Source organism: Dermacentor variabilis, chromosome 11 (assembly GCF_050947875.1).
Source record: "Dermacentor variabilis isolate Ectoservices chromosome 11, ASM5094787v1, whole genome shotgun sequence".
NCBI lineage: Eukaryota > Metazoa > Arthropoda > Arachnida > Ixodida > Ixodidae > Dermacentor > Dermacentor variabilis.
In genome coordinates this window covers 56,713,926-56,731,283 of record NC_134578.1, presented here as the reverse complement: position 1 = coordinate 56,731,283, position 17,358 = coordinate 56,713,926, and the positions used below count along the sequence as shown (strand labels likewise).

General features: G+C 50.2%; 13 non-coding genes across 13 annotated transcripts; all 13 read left to right on the top strand.

Annotated features, from left to right (window-relative positions):
- The first annotated feature begins 2,090 nt into the window (after window positions 1–2,090).
- Window positions 2,091–2,174, top strand: TRNAL-CAG (transfer RNA leucine (anticodon CAG)). The gene has a single exon. It is a non-coding gene; the product is annotated as a tRNA-Leu (tRNA).
- Window positions 2,175–2,296: 122 nt separating this feature from the next.
- Window positions 2,297–2,385, top strand: TRNAL-CAG (transfer RNA leucine (anticodon CAG)). Its single transcript has one exon. It is a non-coding gene; the product is annotated as a tRNA-Leu (tRNA).
- Window positions 2,386–2,519: 134 nt separating this feature from the next.
- TRNAL-CAG (transfer RNA leucine (anticodon CAG)) lies at window positions 2,520–2,603 on the top strand. The gene has a single exon. It is a non-coding gene; the product is annotated as a tRNA-Leu (tRNA).
- Window positions 2,604–2,737: 134 nt separating this feature from the next.
- Window positions 2,738–2,826, top strand: TRNAL-CAG (transfer RNA leucine (anticodon CAG)). Its single transcript has one exon. It is a non-coding gene; the product is annotated as a tRNA-Leu (tRNA).
- A 134-nt stretch (window positions 2,827–2,960) lies between these two features.
- On the top strand, window positions 2,961–3,044 carry TRNAL-CAG (transfer RNA leucine (anticodon CAG)). Its single transcript has one exon. It is a non-coding gene; the product is annotated as a tRNA-Leu (tRNA).
- Window positions 3,045–3,167: 123 nt separating this feature from the next.
- On the top strand, window positions 3,168–3,251 carry TRNAR-UCG (transfer RNA arginine (anticodon UCG)). Its single transcript has one exon. It is a non-coding gene; the product is annotated as a tRNA-Arg (tRNA).
- A 5,013-nt stretch (window positions 3,252–8,264) lies between these two features.
- TRNAL-CAG (transfer RNA leucine (anticodon CAG)) lies at window positions 8,265–8,348 on the top strand. The gene has a single exon. It is a non-coding gene; the product is annotated as a tRNA-Leu (tRNA).
- Window positions 8,349–8,487: 139 nt separating this feature from the next.
- On the top strand, window positions 8,488–8,571 carry TRNAL-CAG (transfer RNA leucine (anticodon CAG)). The gene has a single exon. It is a non-coding gene; the product is annotated as a tRNA-Leu (tRNA).
- Window positions 8,572–9,312: 741 nt separating this feature from the next.
- TRNAL-GAG (transfer RNA leucine (anticodon GAG)) lies at window positions 9,313–9,396 on the top strand. Its single transcript has one exon. It is a non-coding gene; the product is annotated as a tRNA-Leu (tRNA).
- A 1,563-nt stretch (window positions 9,397–10,959) lies between these two features.
- TRNAL-CAG (transfer RNA leucine (anticodon CAG)) lies at window positions 10,960–11,043 on the top strand. Its single transcript has one exon. It is a non-coding gene; the product is annotated as a tRNA-Leu (tRNA).
- Window positions 11,044–11,171: 128 nt separating this feature from the next.
- TRNAL-CAG (transfer RNA leucine (anticodon CAG)) lies at window positions 11,172–11,255 on the top strand. Its single transcript has one exon. It is a non-coding gene; the product is annotated as a tRNA-Leu (tRNA).
- Window positions 11,256–16,502: 5,247 nt separating this feature from the next.
- On the top strand, window positions 16,503–16,586 carry TRNAL-CAG (transfer RNA leucine (anticodon CAG)). The gene has a single exon. It is a non-coding gene; the product is annotated as a tRNA-Leu (tRNA).
- Window positions 16,587–16,720: 134 nt separating this feature from the next.
- On the top strand, window positions 16,721–16,804 carry TRNAL-CAG (transfer RNA leucine (anticodon CAG)). The gene has a single exon. It is a non-coding gene; the product is annotated as a tRNA-Leu (tRNA).
- Window positions 16,805–17,358: the final 554 nt, after the last annotated feature.

Here is a 17,358-nt window from a genome sequence, read left to right as displayed (position 1 = left end):
ACAAAATATTTATGAAAGTACTGGCTCGACGATTTCAAAGCGTGATTCAGCAGCTTGTAGGGCCACACCAGACGTGTGGCATTAAAGGCCGCACCATTTTCACGAACACCCACATTGCAAGGAATGTGCTTGAATGTTGCGATGCCATTGGGGGTCGGGTGGCCATGTTGCAGCTAGACCTTGCGAAGGCGTTCGACCGGGTGTCACATGAGGTGCTTTTCGCTATACTGCAGTACTGTAATGTTGGGAGCGTCATTGTAGATGGCGTTAAAATGGCTTATGAAGACTGTTACATGCAGCTTATAGTTAATAAGTGTCTTAGTTCGCGGGTGCCACTCCGCTCGTCTGTACGGCAAGGCTGTCCCTTGTCTCCCTTGCTTTTTGCCCTGTACCTCGAACCCTTTTGTATGGCAGTCATACGGAATGAAAACATTCGTGGTTTTAGGCTGCACGCCGCAGAAGTTAAAATGCTAGCTTATGCAGATGACGTCGCCGTCTTTTGTGAAGACAGGGAAAGCGTGGTCGAGGCTGTCCGCCTTGCAAGATCCTTTTGTAGGTACACTGGTGCCCAGATAAACTTCGAAAAAAGTGTTGGGATATGGCATGGAAGCTGGGACGCGACACCCACAAAATTCGCCGGTATGCAGTGGACTACAGTGCCTCCACTGTATCTAGGAGTGCCCCTTGAGCACTATCGGGACTCGACACAGTTGTGGACCGGCCAAATAGAATCAATGAAAGAAAAGATAAAAGGATGGCAGGGCCGGGGATTGTCAGTGTTTGCACGTGCTTCAGCTTGCAATATATTTTTAATTGCCAAAGTTTGGTACATACTGCAAGTAATGTTCATGTCCCGTGTAAACGTTCAAAAAATGCATCGAGTGTTTGCTACCTTCATCTGGAACTCCACTTGGGAGCGATCCAGTCGAACAAATCTTTTTCGCACAGTTCGAAATGGGGGCCTTGGGCTCTCACACTTGTTCATTAGACAGATCGTATCGCGGTTCATCTTCCTGCGAGATGAAAGAAATGTTTTCCTCCGTACGGTCATTCAGGCGAAAATGGCAACAGAACTGCCTGAATTTGTTGTGTCCACATCTAGTGCTATCACTCGAGCGACTGGGTACTATCGTGAAGTCGTTGCATCTTTTAGAATACTCTGCGCACGTTTTTCGCTGGAGTACTTGTGCTCAGTGAGAAGAAAGAAACTGTACGCAGATTTAGTTGACAGTATGTTACCTATCCCACTGTATAGGAGTGTTTATTGTGGAGGCCCAGGAAAAGATGTGCTGAAACGAGTCAAAAGGATGCCTGTAAGACCTGCTGCGAAAACTTTCTTTTTCCACCTACACACGAACACCCTCCCCGTTAAAGTATGGCTAGAACAGAAAGGAATATTCGTACCCTGGACTACCGATTGCCGGCTGTGTAAAAAGCCTGAAACAATTGAACACGCCTTCATTGAGTGTTGGGACGCTGTCTTTCACTGGGACATCTTGCAGCGCACTCTTAAAAAAGAACTCCCCATAAACCCCTATGGAATTCGGTTCCTTCCAGTTGAAAGCGATGACGGGCCACCGTTCGACATGTTCATGTTGCTGGGTCTCCACAGTTTGTGGAAAACAAGAATGGCTGTACGTCATGCTGATGTGAATGTGTGCTCTACGCGAGAGAACTTCATTGAAAGTATGTCACTATTACGAGAAGTGTATCGTGCACAAAGCGAAACCCCAGACTGGGTTAGCATCCTTGATGAGCTGGTGTGCCTCAAGAAATTTTAGCGACCATCCCACCTGATGTGATGTGGGTGCACTGTGTATATGGATTTGTTTTTTTTTGTGTGTCAATGTCTAAGCAGGCAATAAAGAAAAAAAAATGTCAGGATGGCCGAGCATTCCAAGGCGCTGCGTTCAGGTCGCAGTCCGGTCTTCCGGGCGTGGGTTCGAATCCCACTTAAGCGTTCCCTTTTTGCAGTGCCAACCCACGTAAAAAGAAAAAAGTAGGTAGCGCTGCATCTTTTTCCTGTTTTGTGAATACGCAAGGCTAAAGTACGGTTCACTCTGTCCCACTTTCCTGTTTAATCGTGTCCCGTCAGGATGGCCGAGCGGTCCAACGCGCTGCGTTCAGGTCGCAGTCCGGTCTTCCGGGCGTGGGTTCGAATCCCACTTCTGACAAGCGTTCCTATTTTGCAGTGCCAACACACGAAAAAAGTAGGTAGCGCTGCATCTTTTTCCTGTTTTGTGAATAGGCAAAGCTAAAGTACGGTTCACTCTGTCCCACTTTCTTGTTTAATCGTGTCCCGTCAGGATGGCCGAGCGGTCCAAGGCGCTGCGTTCAGGTCGCAGTCCGGTCTTCCGAGCGTGGGTTCGAATCCCACTTCGGACAAGCGTTCCTTTTTTGTAGTGCCAAGCCATGTAAAAAGGAAAAAGTAGGTAGCGCTGCATCTTTTTCCTGTTTTGTGAATACACAAGGCTAAAGTACGGTTCACTCTGTCCCACTTTCCTGTTTAATCGTGTCCCGTCAGGATGGCCGAGCGGTCCAAGGCGCTGCGTTCAGGTCGCAGTCCGGTCTTCCGGGCGTAGGTTCGAATCCCACTTCTGACAAGGGTTCCTTTTTGCAGTGCCAACCCACGTAAAAAGAAAAAAGTAGGTAGCGCTGCATCTCTGTCGTTTTCCTGTTTTGTGAATACGCAAGGCTTAAGTACGGTTCACTCTGTGCCACTTTCCTATTCCATCGTGTCCCGTCAGGATGACCGAGCGGTCCAAGGCGCTGCGTTCAGGTCGCAGTCCGGTCTTCCGGGCGTGGGTTCGAATCCCACTTCGGACAAGCGTTCCTTTTTTGTAGTGCCAAGCCATGTAAAAAGGAAAAAGTAGGTAGCGCTGCATCCGTTTCCTCTTTTGTAAATACGCAAGGCTAAAGTACGGTTCACTCTGTCCCACTTTCCTGTTTAACCGTGTCCCGTCAGGATGGCCGAGCGGTCCAAGGCGCTGCGTTCAGGTCGCAGTCTGGTCTTCCGGGTGTGGGTTCGAATACCACTTCTGACAAGGGTTCCATTTTTGCAGTGCCAACCCAGGTAAAAAGAAAAAAGTAGGTAGCGCTGCATCTTTTTCCTGTTTTGTGAATACGCAAGGTTCACTCTGTCCCACTTTCCTGTTTCATCGTGTCCCGTCAGGATGGCCGAGTGGTCCAAGGCGCTGAGTTTCGGTCGCAGTCCCGTCTTCCGGGCGTGGGTTCGAATCCCACTTCTGACAAGCGTTCCTTTTTTGCAGTGCCAACCCACGCAAAAAGAAAAAAGTAGGTAGGACTGCATCTTTTTCCTGTTTTGTGAATACGCAAGGTTCATTCTGTCCCACTTTCCGGTTTTATCGTGTCCCGTCAGGATGGCCGAGCGGCATTCTGCATCCGGCAGCCGAGCTGTTCGGATCGTAGGGTCATGGCCTCTTCCGGGGCAGCGACAGCGACCACTTTTGGTCGCGGAAACAGGATCACCGACGACGATAAGGATTATCCGTTTATTTTGCCTCAGCTGCCGAAAGGACGAGTTGCCTTTAACACCGTGTTTTTACACGGTGATGTACGCGCCAGACCTTACAAGGTCGAAGATTTTAGAGACGCCCTTCTGCCGACGGGACTGCTGCCGGACGTGGTATGCATAGGGGCGTACCAGATAAACCACGTCTGGGCGGTGACCCTGTCTGACGCCACTGCGACGAAGCGCCTCATGGCCCTTAAGGAACTGCAAGTGAAGGGAAGACGGTGTGTCATCGTGGACCCGCAAGACCAGCAGGTGAAGCTTAGGCTTCACTGGCTGCTCTATGGCGTTGCAGACGAGGACATACGGACGGCGTTCATGGCTTTCGGCAAGGTGGAGGAGGTAAGCCGGGAAAGGTGGCGCGTCCATGGCCTGGGCGACAAGACGTCGACAACCAGGACTGTGCTTCTAAAGCTGAAAAGCGGCGTGAAAATGGAAGACCTTCCTCATCAGGTCCGCGTCGGCGGAGAGCTGGCATTGGTGGTCGTCCCTGGTCGACCCATGCAGTGCCTGCGCTGCCAAGGCACGGGGCACGTCCGCCGGGAGTGTAAAGTTCCGCGCTGTTCTCGCTGCAGACGGTTCGGTCATGTTGACGCCGACTGCGTCAAATCCTACGCCGCCGTGACAAGCCCAGCAGTGAACGACGTGGCCGCAGAGCACGTCATGGAGGTGGTCGAGACGGAGGACGCCGCTACAGGCATCGGAGACCTGGTACCGACAGCGGCAGTCGGCGAGACGTCGACCGTCGGCGCAGAAGGCACGGTTGCTCAAGGTACTGAGAAGCGGAGTGGGAAGGCGCAGGGCGCGACTGCTGTGGGCCCCGCGACGGGAACCATTAGTGAAGACCCGCCCGACAACGGTATGACGGCAATGCAGCAGGACGAGGCTGTGAAAGACGGCGACCGGACTGAGACTCTTGGCGGCCCCGTCAAACGCCCCCACGACCAGACCAAGGACCAAGGCGAGGGTGCGACCAGCACCACCGAGGGACCACCGACAAAGACGCCCCAGGGGAGGCGGGTGGGCTTCAAACCAAAGCCGAATGTGCCGCCTGAAAGAAAGCCTGTGATCAAAGTGTCGACGACAAACAATGCCGGGAAGCCGGATGGCCCCGGAGGCGGCTAGCCAAGGGCTGGTCGTGAAGGGTAAGCACCATGCTCCGGGCCTACTTTTCTCGCTAGATGAAGATGGATGAAATACCGTCACTTAGTATTGCCACACTAAATGTGCGAGGGTTGGCGGCTAGTCGTAGGCAATGTCAGGTCCTACGGTTGGTAACGGACCATGACATAGACGTACTAGCCGTCCAGGAAACCAAGGTTGACGGAGAGGAGGAGACCGGGAGCATGGTGCGACGATTCACGACTAGGTACTTTGTGGTGGTGAGTCATGCGGTAGGCACCTCCGGGGGGTGCATTCTTTTTGTGAAGAAGCTGCCGGGTTTACATATTCAAAGTGTGTGGTCCTGTCTGGATGGAAGGATTGTTTTATGTGACTTTACGATCTCTGACTTTGAGTTTCGCGTCATATGCGTTTATGCGCCGAATTCTGTAGACGAGCGTGTCCTCTTTTTTTCGAACCTCTCACAATATGTTTGCTGTAATAAGCGCGTTGTGTTATTAGGGGACTTGAATTGTGTGTTGAGTGCTAGAGACCGAGCCAACAATGCCGGCGTGCGTGATAGAAGTAGTGACGTTTTGTCAAAATTAATTAATGAAAATGAACTTGATGATGTTTTTCAATGTCTGGAAGGGGAGCGTCAAGTGACATTTACGCGTTTTCAAGGCAGTAGTCATGCGCGACTGGATCGCATGTACATTTCGTTGGACACGATTCCAAGATGCCACGGTTATTGCGTTGTACCCGTGTCATTTTCGGATCACTGCCTGGTAAAATGTAACATAGGTATAAGGAAAAGGGAACATGCATTTAATTGGCATCTATGGAAACTCAATGACTTGTTATTAAATGATGCATCTTTTGTAAAGGCAGTGCGGGATGCGGTTAATGAAATACGCGAAGATGCGGCTGATACAATAGCAGAAAAGTGGGAATGTGTTAAACAAAAAGTTAAAATGAAAGCCTTAGAAAGGTCAAGCTGCCTCAAATTTGAGAGGGAATATAAAGAAAAGGGTTTGCGAACACTACTTCAGCAGCTGATAACGCTTGAGTGCAGAGAGCCTGGTCTGTACAAAGACGATGTGCGGAGCGTCAAGGAAAAGCTTGAACAGTTCGACAAAGAACGTTATCAAGGTGCCATCGTGCGAGCAAGAGCAGATGCACTGGCGGCAGGGGAGACGCCCACTAAAAGGGCGCTCGGTTTAGAGAAGGCACACGGAAGACGAAACCATGTCGATCAACTTTTAATGAATGGAGCTGTTGTTGACGACAACGAGAGCATAGCACACGCCTTCTTCCAATACTATCAGTCGCTCTTTGCATTTCAGGAAGCGAATTTAGAGGGTTTCAAAGCGGACTTTCTGCACCGCATGCCGCGTTTGAGTGATGAAGCTAAGGAGCGATTAGAAGGGAAAATAACGGAGAGGGAAGTCGAAAAGGCAATCGACGATTTAAACTTGGGCAAGTCACCGGGACCAGATGGACTCAGCGCCGCCTTATATAAGACATTGAAAAGAGAACTGGCCCCTTTATTAGTAGAAGTATTTAATGAAGCGTACGAGCAGAAATCATTGCCACCTTCTTTTGGGAAAGCGCACACCATTCTAATTCCGAAGAACGATAAATTAGATAAACTGAGATTCGTATCATCCTATAGGCCCATATCACTAACAAATGTGGATTACAAGATATTTATGAAGATTTTAGCGACCAGACTTCAAAGTGTCATAAAGGAAATCGTCACAGACCATCAAACTTGTGGAATCAAAGGGCGAACAATTTTTTTTAACATCCATAAGATGCGGTGTGTGCTCGAGTGCTGTGACGTCACCGGTGGCGGCGTTGCAGTTCTTCAGCTTGATCTTGAGAAAGCGTTCGATTGCGTCGCTCACGTTATTTTCTTCTCCATATTGGATCATGTTAATGTAGGTACCATCATCACTGAGGGTGTGGCCTAGGCGTACCAGAACTGCACTACAAGATTAATTGTTAATAAGTCGCTGGGGGCCCCCATTAACATCACGCGTTCAGTGCGCCAAGGCTGTCCCCTCAGTCCTCTGTTATTTGCTATATACATAGAAGCAATGTGTGTGGCCATTACCGCAAATAACAATATACGTGGTTTTAGATTGGCAGAATCCGAAGTGAAGCTGCTAGCGTATGCTGATGACGTTGCAGTGTGTTGCACAGACGAACCAAGTGTGACTGAAACAATTGCTGTAGTAAAACATTTCTGTGACGTCACGGGCAGCAAAGTCAATTGGGGCAAATCCCTCGGGCTGTGGCACGGGGAGTGGTCTTCGGCACCGGAATACTTCGCCAATGTCAACTGGGTGAAAACTCCGACGAAGTATCTGGGTGTTCCCCTCGACAGGTACAAGAGCAGCGATGAGTACTGGAGGAACCGAACTAATGAAACGAAAGAAAAAGTGGACAGATGGACAAGCACTAACCAGTCTATTTTTTCAGGGGCGACAATTTGTAACATGTTTTTTATAGCGAAGTTATATTATGTTATGCAAGTGTTGCATTGTTCCAGGGCAAATGTGCAAAGGCTGCACAGAGTGTTCGCGGTCTTCATCTGGGGATCAGCATGGGAGAGAGCTAGCCGAACCAATTTGTTTAGAAGAGTGAAGGACGGGGGTGTTGGCTTGGCACATCTTTTTGTTCGACAACTTGTCAACCGCTCTTTGTTTTTTCGAGATGTGCGCGATCCTTTTCTGCGCACCGTATGTCAACTCAGGTTGAGCGACGCATTGCCGGCGTATGTTGTTAGTACGGCAAACATGACCGGAAAACTTCGGGGTTATCTTATAGAAGTGGTCGACAGTGTGCGCTTCCTTTCAGTTCGTTTTTCAAAAGATTATCTATGTCAAATGAAAAGGAAAACACTGTATAATGATGTGTGCGACATTGTGTTCCCAGTGCCCTTATACAGAGCCATATACAGTGGAGGGCCAGGACAAGACGTCCTTAAACGGGTGAAACGCATGCAGGTGCCACCAGGGGTTAAAACCTTCTTTTTTAAGCTCCACACTGGAACACTTTCCGTGAAGACATTTATGGAAGAGCGAGGCTGTCTTGTGCAGTGGGGTTCACACTGCTTGATCTGCAAGAAGCCCGAAACCATCGATCACGTGTTCTTGCACTGCTGGGCGGCTGTGTTCTTCTGGGACGTCTTGAAGCGAACACTGAAGAAAGAATTACCTGTAGACCCCCAAGCGATCCGGTATCTGCCAATTAAGGATGAAGAGGGAGTTCCATACGACTTTATTATGTTGAATGCACTCCACTGTATATGGCGGGCTCGCATGGCAGGGTACCATTGCGATGCCGACGCCCGCCCGGTTCACATATATTTTAGAGAATGTATGTCGCGGTTCGTTGATGTACAGAAATTGCAAGAATGTGCACCGGATTGGCTGTCGAGGCTAGAAGCTCTGACAGCCATGAAGGAATTTTAATTTGACGACGCCGGTCCCATACGGACAGTCGGCATTATTGTAATTTTTTTTATTTTTTTTCTTCCCCGCAAGCTTGTATTCCTGACATGTGTGTAGTATTTGTATATTCAGTGCTATGTCGAAAACCGGCATTAAATAAAAAAAAGACCGTCAGGATGGCCGAGCGGTCCAAGGCGCTGCGTTCAGGTCGCAGTCCAGTCTTCCGGGCGTGGGTTCGAATCCCACTTCTGACAAGCGTTCCCTTTTTGCAGTGCCAACCCAGGTAAAAACAAAAAGTAGGTAGCGCTGCATCTCTCTCGTTTTCCTGTTTTGTGAATACCCAAGGCTAATGTACGGTCCACTCTGTGCCACTTTCCTCTTCAATCGTTTCCCGTCAGGATGGCCGAGCGGCCCAAGGCGCTGCGTTCAGGTCGCAGTCCGGTCTTCCGGGCGTGGGTTCGAATCCCACTTCTGACAAGGGTTCATTTTTTTCAGTGCGAACCCACGTAAAAAGAAAATAGTGGGTAGCGCTGAATCTTTTTCCTCTTTTGTGAATACGCAAGGCTAAAGTACGGTTCACTCAGTCCCACTTTCCTTTTAATCATGTCCCGTTAGGATGGTCGAGCGGTCCAACGCGCTGCGTTCAGATCGCAGTCCGGTCTTGTGGGTTCGAATCCCACTTCTGACAAGGGCTCATTTTTTGCAGTGCCAACCCACGTAAAAAGAAAAAAGTAGGTAGCACTGCATCCTTTTCCTCTTTTTGAATACGCAAGGCTAAAGTACGGTTCACTCTGTCCCACTTTCCTGTTTAACCGTGTCCCGTCAGGATGGCCGAGCGGTCCAACGCGCTGCGTTCAGATCGCAGTCCGGTCTTGTGGGTTCGAATCCCACTTCTGACAAGGGTTCCTTTTTTGCAGTGCCAACCCAGGAAAAAAGTAGGTAGGCTGCGTGTTTTTCCTGTTTTGTGAATACGCAAGGCTAAAGTACGGTTCACTCTGTGCCACTTTCCTCTTCAATCGTGTCCCGTCAGGGTTCCGGTCGCAGTCCGGTCTTCCGGGCGTGGGTTCGAACCCCACTTCTGACAAGCATTCCTTTTTTGCAGTGCCAACCTACGTAAAAAGGAAAAAGTAGGTAGCGCTGCATCTTTTTCCTGTTTTGTGAATACGCAAGGCTAATGTACGGTTCACTCTGTCCCACTTTCCTGTTTAATCGTGTCCCGTCAGGATGGCCGAGCGGTACAAGGCGCTGCGTTGAGGTCGCAGTCCGGTCTTCCGGGCGTGGGTTCGAATCCCACTTCTGACAAGCGTTCCCTTTTTGCAGTGCCAACCCAGGTAAAAACAAAAAGTAGGTAGCGCTGCATCTCTCTCGTTTTCCTGTTTTGTGAATACGCAAGGCTAAAGTACGGTTCACTCTGTGCCACTTTCCTCTTCAATCGTGTCCCGTCAGGGTTCCGGTCGCAGTCCGGTCTTCCGGGCGTGGGTTCGAACCCCACTTCTGACAAGCATTCATTTTTTGCAGTGCCAACCTACGTAAAAAAAATTACCGACGATTACGTTACTTCCTAATGCGAAATTTGAGCGCAGCAAATAAGCTGTTTCACCTTTTCGATAGATTGAGGCAAGGAAATCGAGCAACACATGTATGCGCTATCACAGAATTTTTTTTTATTTTTCACACGTATTCCTTTAACAAAGACTCCACTAACAGTTCTTGACAGTCATGAAGGAAGCTTTGTGGTCGGAGAAATAGACTGATATATGTTCGACTTGGTACACCAATGCTTGATTCTCAAAGACGAGATCTATACAAGTGCCTCGCGAGGTTGTCACAGCCGTGGGACGCGTTACGAGCGAGAGGAACGGGATGTTCTCCCGCATAAGTGTTAGGAAATTGCTGTTTGTCTTTATGTCAAGCCGCCACCGATCTGGCTCTCTGATTGCCACCGCACAGGGCGAACGGCAGCGGCAATTTCGGCTCGGGCGGTGCACATATACAGATCCGCCGCCACCGATCTGGCTCTCTGATTGCCACCGCACAGGGGTTGCATTGGAGGAGGAGCGAAGAAAGGAATTAAGTTCGAGCCGGCGCTTTGAACACCGGAGACTCGCAGGAAGAGGGGGGAGGGGGGCGGCGTGTACACCCAGCGGCAAACGATGGGGGCAGAAGCGCGCGCAGCAAGCGGACAACACGATAAAGGGAGGAGGGAAGAGATAGCAGCGACTGACTGATGCCGCTGACGCCGATAGTGAGTCAACCCCAGCTGCGGAGTTGGTTTCAGGGACAACGAATAACCGGCGCGTCGGCAACTGAAGAGCACCCTATCCGCCACACAAGAACAGGGGGGGGGACCCTTTCCTCCTCTTTCTGCATGGCGGCGACGGTGTTCTATGCAGTCAGGTTATCTTGACTCTCTAGCGGCGTCAGCGGCTTCCAGCGGTATCAGTCGGTCGCTGCTAGCGCTGGGGGGATGAAAGGGGGGCGGAGCTGGTTACGAGGCCGACGACGACGCGAAACCCAGGAACGGACGCCAAAGAGCTGCGCTCTAAAAGGAAAAAGTAGGTAGCGCTGCATCTTTTTCCTGTTTTGTGAATACGCAAGGCTAAAGTACGGTTCACTCTGTCCCACTTTCCTTTCTAATCGTCTCCCGTCAGGATGGCCGAGCGGTCCAAGGCGTCCAAGTTCAGGTCGCAGTCCGGTCTTCCGGGCGTGGGTTCGAGTCCCACTTCTGACAAGCGTTCCTTTTTTGCAGTGCCAACCCACGTAAAAAGAATAAAGTAGGTAGCGCTGCATCTTTTTCCTGTTTTGTGAATAGGCAAGGCTAAAGTACGGTTCACTCTGTCCCACTTTCCTTTCTAATCGTCTCCCGTCAGGATGGCCGAGCGGTCCAAGGCGCTGCGTTCAGGTCGCAGTCCGGTCTTCCGGGCGTGGGTTCGAATCGCACTTCTGACAACGGTTCCTTTTTGCCGTGCCAACCCACGTAAAAAGAAAAAAGTAGGTAGCGTTGCATCTCTCTCGTTTTCCTGTTTTGTGAATACGCAAGGCTCACTCTGTCCCACTTTCCTGTTTAATCGTGTCCCGTCAGGATGGCCGAGCGGTCCAAGCCGCTGCGTTCAGGTCGCAGTCCGGTCTTCCGGGCGTGGGTTCGAATCCCACTTCTGACAAGCGTTCCCTTTTTGCAGTGCCAACCCACGTAAAAAGAAAAAAGTAGGTAGCGCTGCATCTTTTTCCTGTTTTGTGAATACGCAAGTACGGTTCACTCTGTCCCACTTTCCTGTTTAATCGTGTCCCGTCAGGATGGCCGAGCATTCTGCTTCCGGCAGCCGAGCTGAGCTGTCAGCAGGATCATGGGCTCCAGTGGAGCAGCGACAGCGGCCACTTTTGGCCGCGGAAATAGGCTCAACGATGATAAGGATTATGCTTTTATTTTGCCGCAGCTGCCTAAAGGACAACTGGTGATTAACACCGTCTTTTTGCACGGTGATGTACGTGCGAGGCCTTACAAGGTGGAGGATTTCAGGGATGCCCTTCTGCCGACGGGCCTGCTGCCGGATGTGGTATGCATAGGGGCGTACCAAATCAACCACGTCTGGGCAGTGACCCTCTGCGATGCAACTGCAACGAAAAGGCTGCTTGCCCTGAAGGAACTTCAAGTGAAGGGACGACGGTGCCTCATCATTGACCCGTTGGACCAACAGGTGAAGCTTAGGCTTCACTGGCTGCTCTACGGCGTTGCCGACGAGGACGTCCGGACGGCTTTCGCGGCTTTCGGCAAGGTGGAGGAGGTGAGCCGGGAACGGTGGCGCGTTGAAGGCATGGGAACCAAGACCTCAACCACCAGGACCGTCCTTCTCAAGCTGAAGGCCAGCATGAAGGTGGAAGACCTCCCCCATCAGATCCGCGTCGGTGGAGAGTTAGCCTTGGTCGTCGTTCCCGGTCGACCGATGCAGTGCCTGCGCTGCCACGGCACGGGACACGTCCGCCGTGAGTGCAGAGTACCGCGTTGTACCCGGTGCAGACGTTTCGGCCACGTCGACGCTGAATGCGTGAAGTCCTATGCCGCTGTGACAGGCCCACCAGTGAATGATGTTGCGGCAGAGCACCTCATGGATGTGGCCGAGGCGGAGGACGCGGCTAAAGGAACCGGTGACATGGTGTCGACAGAGACAAGTAGTGGGACGGCGATTCTGGAGGTAGACGGCAACGCGGCTGAGGCTACTCAGAAGCCGAGTAGGACGGAACGGGATGCTACGACCCAGGGGCAGGCGACGGGAAACGTCAGTGAAGACGCAACTGACGACGCGACCGCAATGCAGCAGGACGAGGGCGTCACCGACGACGACCGTACTGGGGATCTTGCTGCCTCCGTCAAGCGCACCCACGACCAGACGAAGGACCGCGAGGATCGGGCACCCAGCACCAGTGAGGGACCACCGACGAAGACGCCTCATGGGAGGCGGATGGGCTACAAGCCAAAGCCCAATGTACCGCCTGAAAGGAAGCCTGCCGACAAAGCGGCCACGTCTAAGGACACCAACAAACCGGGAGGTCCCGGAGGCGGCTAGCCGAGGGCTAGTCGTGAGCGGTAAGCACCATGCTCCGGGCCTACTTTACTTTTCTTTTAGATCAAGATGCCTCAAATACCGTCCCTGAGGATTGCCACATTAAACGTGAGAGGGCTGGCGGCTAGTCGTAGGCAAAGTCAGGTCCTACGTTTGGTCACTGACCACGACATAGACGTACTAGCCGTCCAGGAAACTAAGGTTGAAGGAAAGGAGGAGACCGGGAGCATGGTGCGACGTTTCACGACTAGGTATTTTGCGGTGGTTAGCCATGCTGTAGGCACGGCTGGAGGGTGCGTTCTTCTTGTGAAGAAGCTGCCTGGACTGCAGATTCAGAGCATTTTTTCGTGTCAGTCAGGAAGGATTGTTCTTTGTGATATTGTTATGGGTGATTCAGAGTTCCGCATCATATGCGTATATGCGCCGAATTCAGTAGATGAGCGCGCCCGTTTTTTTCGAACCTTTCACGATATGTTTGTTGTAATATGCGCGTGATGATGTTAGGGGACTTTAATTGTGTGTTGAGTGCAGGAGACAGTCAATAATGCAGGTGTGCGTGACCGAAGCAGTGAAGTGTTATCAAATTTAATTAATGAAAATGAACTCGATGATGTTTATGAATGTCTGGAAGGGGGGCGTCAAGTGACTTTTACGCGTTTTCAGGGCAGCAGCCATGCGCGTTTGGACCGAATGTACATTTCATTGGATATGGTTCCAAGATGCCACGGTTACTGTGTAGTACCAGTGTCGTTTTCAGATCACTGCCTTGTGAAATGTAACGTAGGTGTAATGAAAAAGCGACATGTATTTAAGTGGGATATGTGGAAACTGAATGCCTTGTTACTAAATGACCAGCCCTTTTTACAGGTAGTACGGGATGCGATTAATGAAGTTCAATGTGATGCTGCGGGAACAATCGTCGAGAAGTGGGAATGTTTTAAAGAAAAGATTAAAATGAAAGCAATAGAAAGATCCAGTTGTAAAAAATTCGAGAAGGAAATGAAAGAAAAGGGTTTCAGAACACTGGTTGGGCAGCTGCTAACGGTAGAGTGCAAAGAGCCTGGTGTGTACAAAGACGATGTGCGAAACGTCAAAGAAAAACTTGAACTGTTTGACAAGGAACGCTATCAAGGAGCCATCGTGCGAGCACGAGCGGATGCACTAGCGGCAGGGGAGACGCCCACTAAAAGGGCGCTGGGTCTTGAGAAGGCGTATGGACGAAGAAACCATGTCGAGCAGATTTTAGTGAATGGGAATGTCGTTGAAGACAGTGATAGCATTCAGCGCGCCTTCTTTGAGTACTATCACTCGCTCTTCGCATTTCAGGAAGCGAATGTTGAGGGTTTTAAAGCAGGTTTTCTGCATCGCATGCCACGTTTGAGCGATGACGTAAAAAAGCGATTAGAGGAAAAAATAAGGGAGAGAGAAGTCGAAAAGGCAATCGACGATTTGAACTTGGGTAAATCACCGGGACCTGATGGACTCAGCGCGGGGCTATATAAAGCTTTTAAAAGAGAGCTGGCGCCTTTGCTTGCGCATGTATTTAATGACGCATACGAAAAGAAATCATTACCACCTTCCTTTGGAAAAACGCACACCATTCTAATACCGAAGAGCGATCAAATAGACAAACTCAGATTTGTGTCATCCTACAGACCGATTTCACTAACAAACGTCGATTATAAAATATTTATGAAGGTTTTAGCTAGCAGGCTTCAAAACGTCATCAAGGAAATAGTCGCAGACCATCAAACTTGTGGCATCAAAGGGCGATCTATTTTTTCAAACATCCATAAGATGCGATGTGTGCTCGAGTGCTGTGACGTCATCGGTGGCCGTGTTGCAGTACTTCAGCTCGACCTAGAGAAAGCGTTCGATTGTGTCGCTCACGTTATTTTGTTTGCCATCTTAGATCATGTTAATGTCGGTTCCATCATCACTGAGGGCGTGGCCTTGGCGTACCAGAACTGCACAACAAGATTAATTGTTAACAAGTGTCTGGGGGCCCCCATTAACATCAGGCGTTCAGTGCGCCAAGGCTGCCCCCTCAGTCCGCTATTATTTGCTATCTACGTAGAAGCAATGTGTGTAGCAATTAATGAAAATGACGGAATACGTGGTTTCAGATTGGCAGCGACCGAAGTGAAGTTGCTCGCATATGCAGATGACATTGCAGTGTGTTGCACTGACAAACCAAGTGTAACGGAAACCATATCTGTAGTACAACATTTCTGCGCCGTAACGGGTAGCAGAGTAAACTGGGGCAAATCGCTAGGCCTGTGGCACGGGGACTGGTTTTCTGCACCCGACTATTTCGCGAACGTGAACTGGGTGAAAACTCCGACCAGGTATCTGGGTATTCCACTCGACAGGTATAATAGCAGCGACGAATACTGGAGGAACCAAACCAAGGAACTGAAAGAAAAAGTAGACAAATGGAATAGTACTAACCTGTCCATTTTTGCAAGAGCGACAATTTGTAACGTGTTTTTTATTACTAAGTTATATTACGTCTTGCAAACGCTGTATTGTTCTAGAGTAAATGTGCAAAGGCTGCACAGAGTGTTCGCAGTTTTCATCTGGGGATCAACATGGGAAAGGTGCAGCCGAACAAATTTGTTCAGAAGAGTGAAGGATGGGGGTGTGGGCCTGGCGCATCTTTTTGTTCGTCAAGTTGTAAACCGATTTTTGTTTTTTCGCGATGTTCGCGATCCTTTTCTGCGCGCCGTATGTCAGCTAAGGTTGAGTAACGCTTTGCCGGCACATGTTGTTAGCACGGCAAATTTGACTGGAACTCTGCGTGGTTATTTCAAGGAAGTTGTTGACAGTGTACGCTTCCTTTCTGTTCGTTTTACAAATGATTACCTTTGTGATGTGAAAAGGAAAACATTGTATAGAGATGTATGCGACATTGTTTTCCCAGTGCCCTTATACAGAGCCATATACAGTGGAGGGCCAGGACAGGATGTACTTAAAAGAGTAAAACAGATGCAGGTGCCACCAGGGGTAAAGACCTTCTTCTTTAAGCTACACACAGGAACGCTCTCCGTGAAGACGTTTCTGGAGGAACGGTGTTGTCTCGTACCTTGGGGGTCGCACTGCTTGATATGCAAGAAGCCCGAAAATATAGATCACGTTTTCCTACATTGCTGGGCGGCAGTTTTCTTCTGGGACGTCTTAAAGCGAACCCTGAAGAAAGAGCTGCCGGTGGACCCACAAGGTATCAGGTATCTGGCCATTAAAGATGACGACGGGGTTCCCTATGACTTTGTTATGTTAAATGCTCTACACTGTATATGGCGGGCTCGTATGGCAGGGTACCATTGCGATCCTGATGCTAGGCCAGCTCGTGCTTACTTCAAAGAATGTATGTCGCGATTTATTGAAATCCATAAAATACAAGAATGTGTACCGGATTGGCTGTCGAGGCTAGAACCCCTGACAGCCACGAAGGAATTTTAGTATGACAAAGCCAGTCCAATATGGACAGACGGCTTTATTGTGCGGCTTCTTTCCTTACGCACCTTCCGTTTTTTTTTCCTCCTCCAACGGTTGGAATTTGTGATACACAAGTGTGCGCTAACTGTACCGTCTGAGTAATGTCGAAGACCGGCAATAAATAAAAAAAAAGGATGGCCGAGCGGTCGAAGGCGCTGCGTTCAGGTCGCAGTCCGGTCTTCCGGGCGTGGGTTCGAATCCCACTTCTGACAAGCGTTCCCTTTTTGCAGTGCCAACCCAGGTAAAAACAAAAAGTAGGTAGCGCTGCATCTCTCTCGTTTTCCTGTTTTGTGAATACCCAAGGCTAATGTACGGTCCACTCTGTGCCACTTTCCTCTTCAATCATTTCCCGTCAGGATGGCCGAGCGGTCCAAGGCGCTGCGTTCAGGTAGCAGTCCGGTCTTCCGAGCGTGGGTTCGAATCCCACTTCTGACAAGCGTTCCTTTTTTGTAGTGCCAAGCCACGTAAAAAGGAAAAAGTAGGTAGCGCTGCATCTTTTTCCTGTTTTGTGAATACACAAGGCTAAAGTACGGTTCACTCTGTCCCACTTTCCTGTTTAATCGTGTCCCGTCAGGATGGCCGAGCGGTCCAAGGCGCTGCGTTCAGGTCGCAGTCCGGTCTTCCGGGCGTGGGTTCGAATCCCACTTCTGAAAAGGGTTCCTTTTTGCAGTGCCAACCCACGTAAAAAGAAAAAAGTAGGTAGCGCTGCATCTCTGTCGTTTTCCTGTTTTGTGAATACGCAAGGCTAAAGTACGGTTTACTCTGTGCCACTTTCCTATTCCATCGTGTCCCGTCAGGATGGCCGGATTCGGCTTTCTGCCGCGCTAGCGAGCGGAAGTGCCGATCATGAGCTCCGTAGGAGCGGCTTCAGCGGCCCAGCAGGGCCGCGGTTCCAGGAGTTTTGCCTCAGAAGACCCGGAATACCAAGTTTTGCTGCCTCAATTGCCGACAGGTCGGATAGTTTTAAATACAGTTTTTCTGCATGCGGATGTGCGTGCCAGGCCGTATCGTGTGGAACATTTCCGAGATGCGTTGGCTAGCTTAGGCCTACTTGCCGATGTCATCGCCCTAGGGGCGTATCAGATGAGCCACGTTTGGGCGGTTACTTTCAAGAGCGACGAAGGCGTGAAAAAGCTTTCAAGCGCCAAGAACCTCAAGGTGAATGAACATCGGTGCATTGTCGTTGATCCTGCCAATCAGGCCGTGC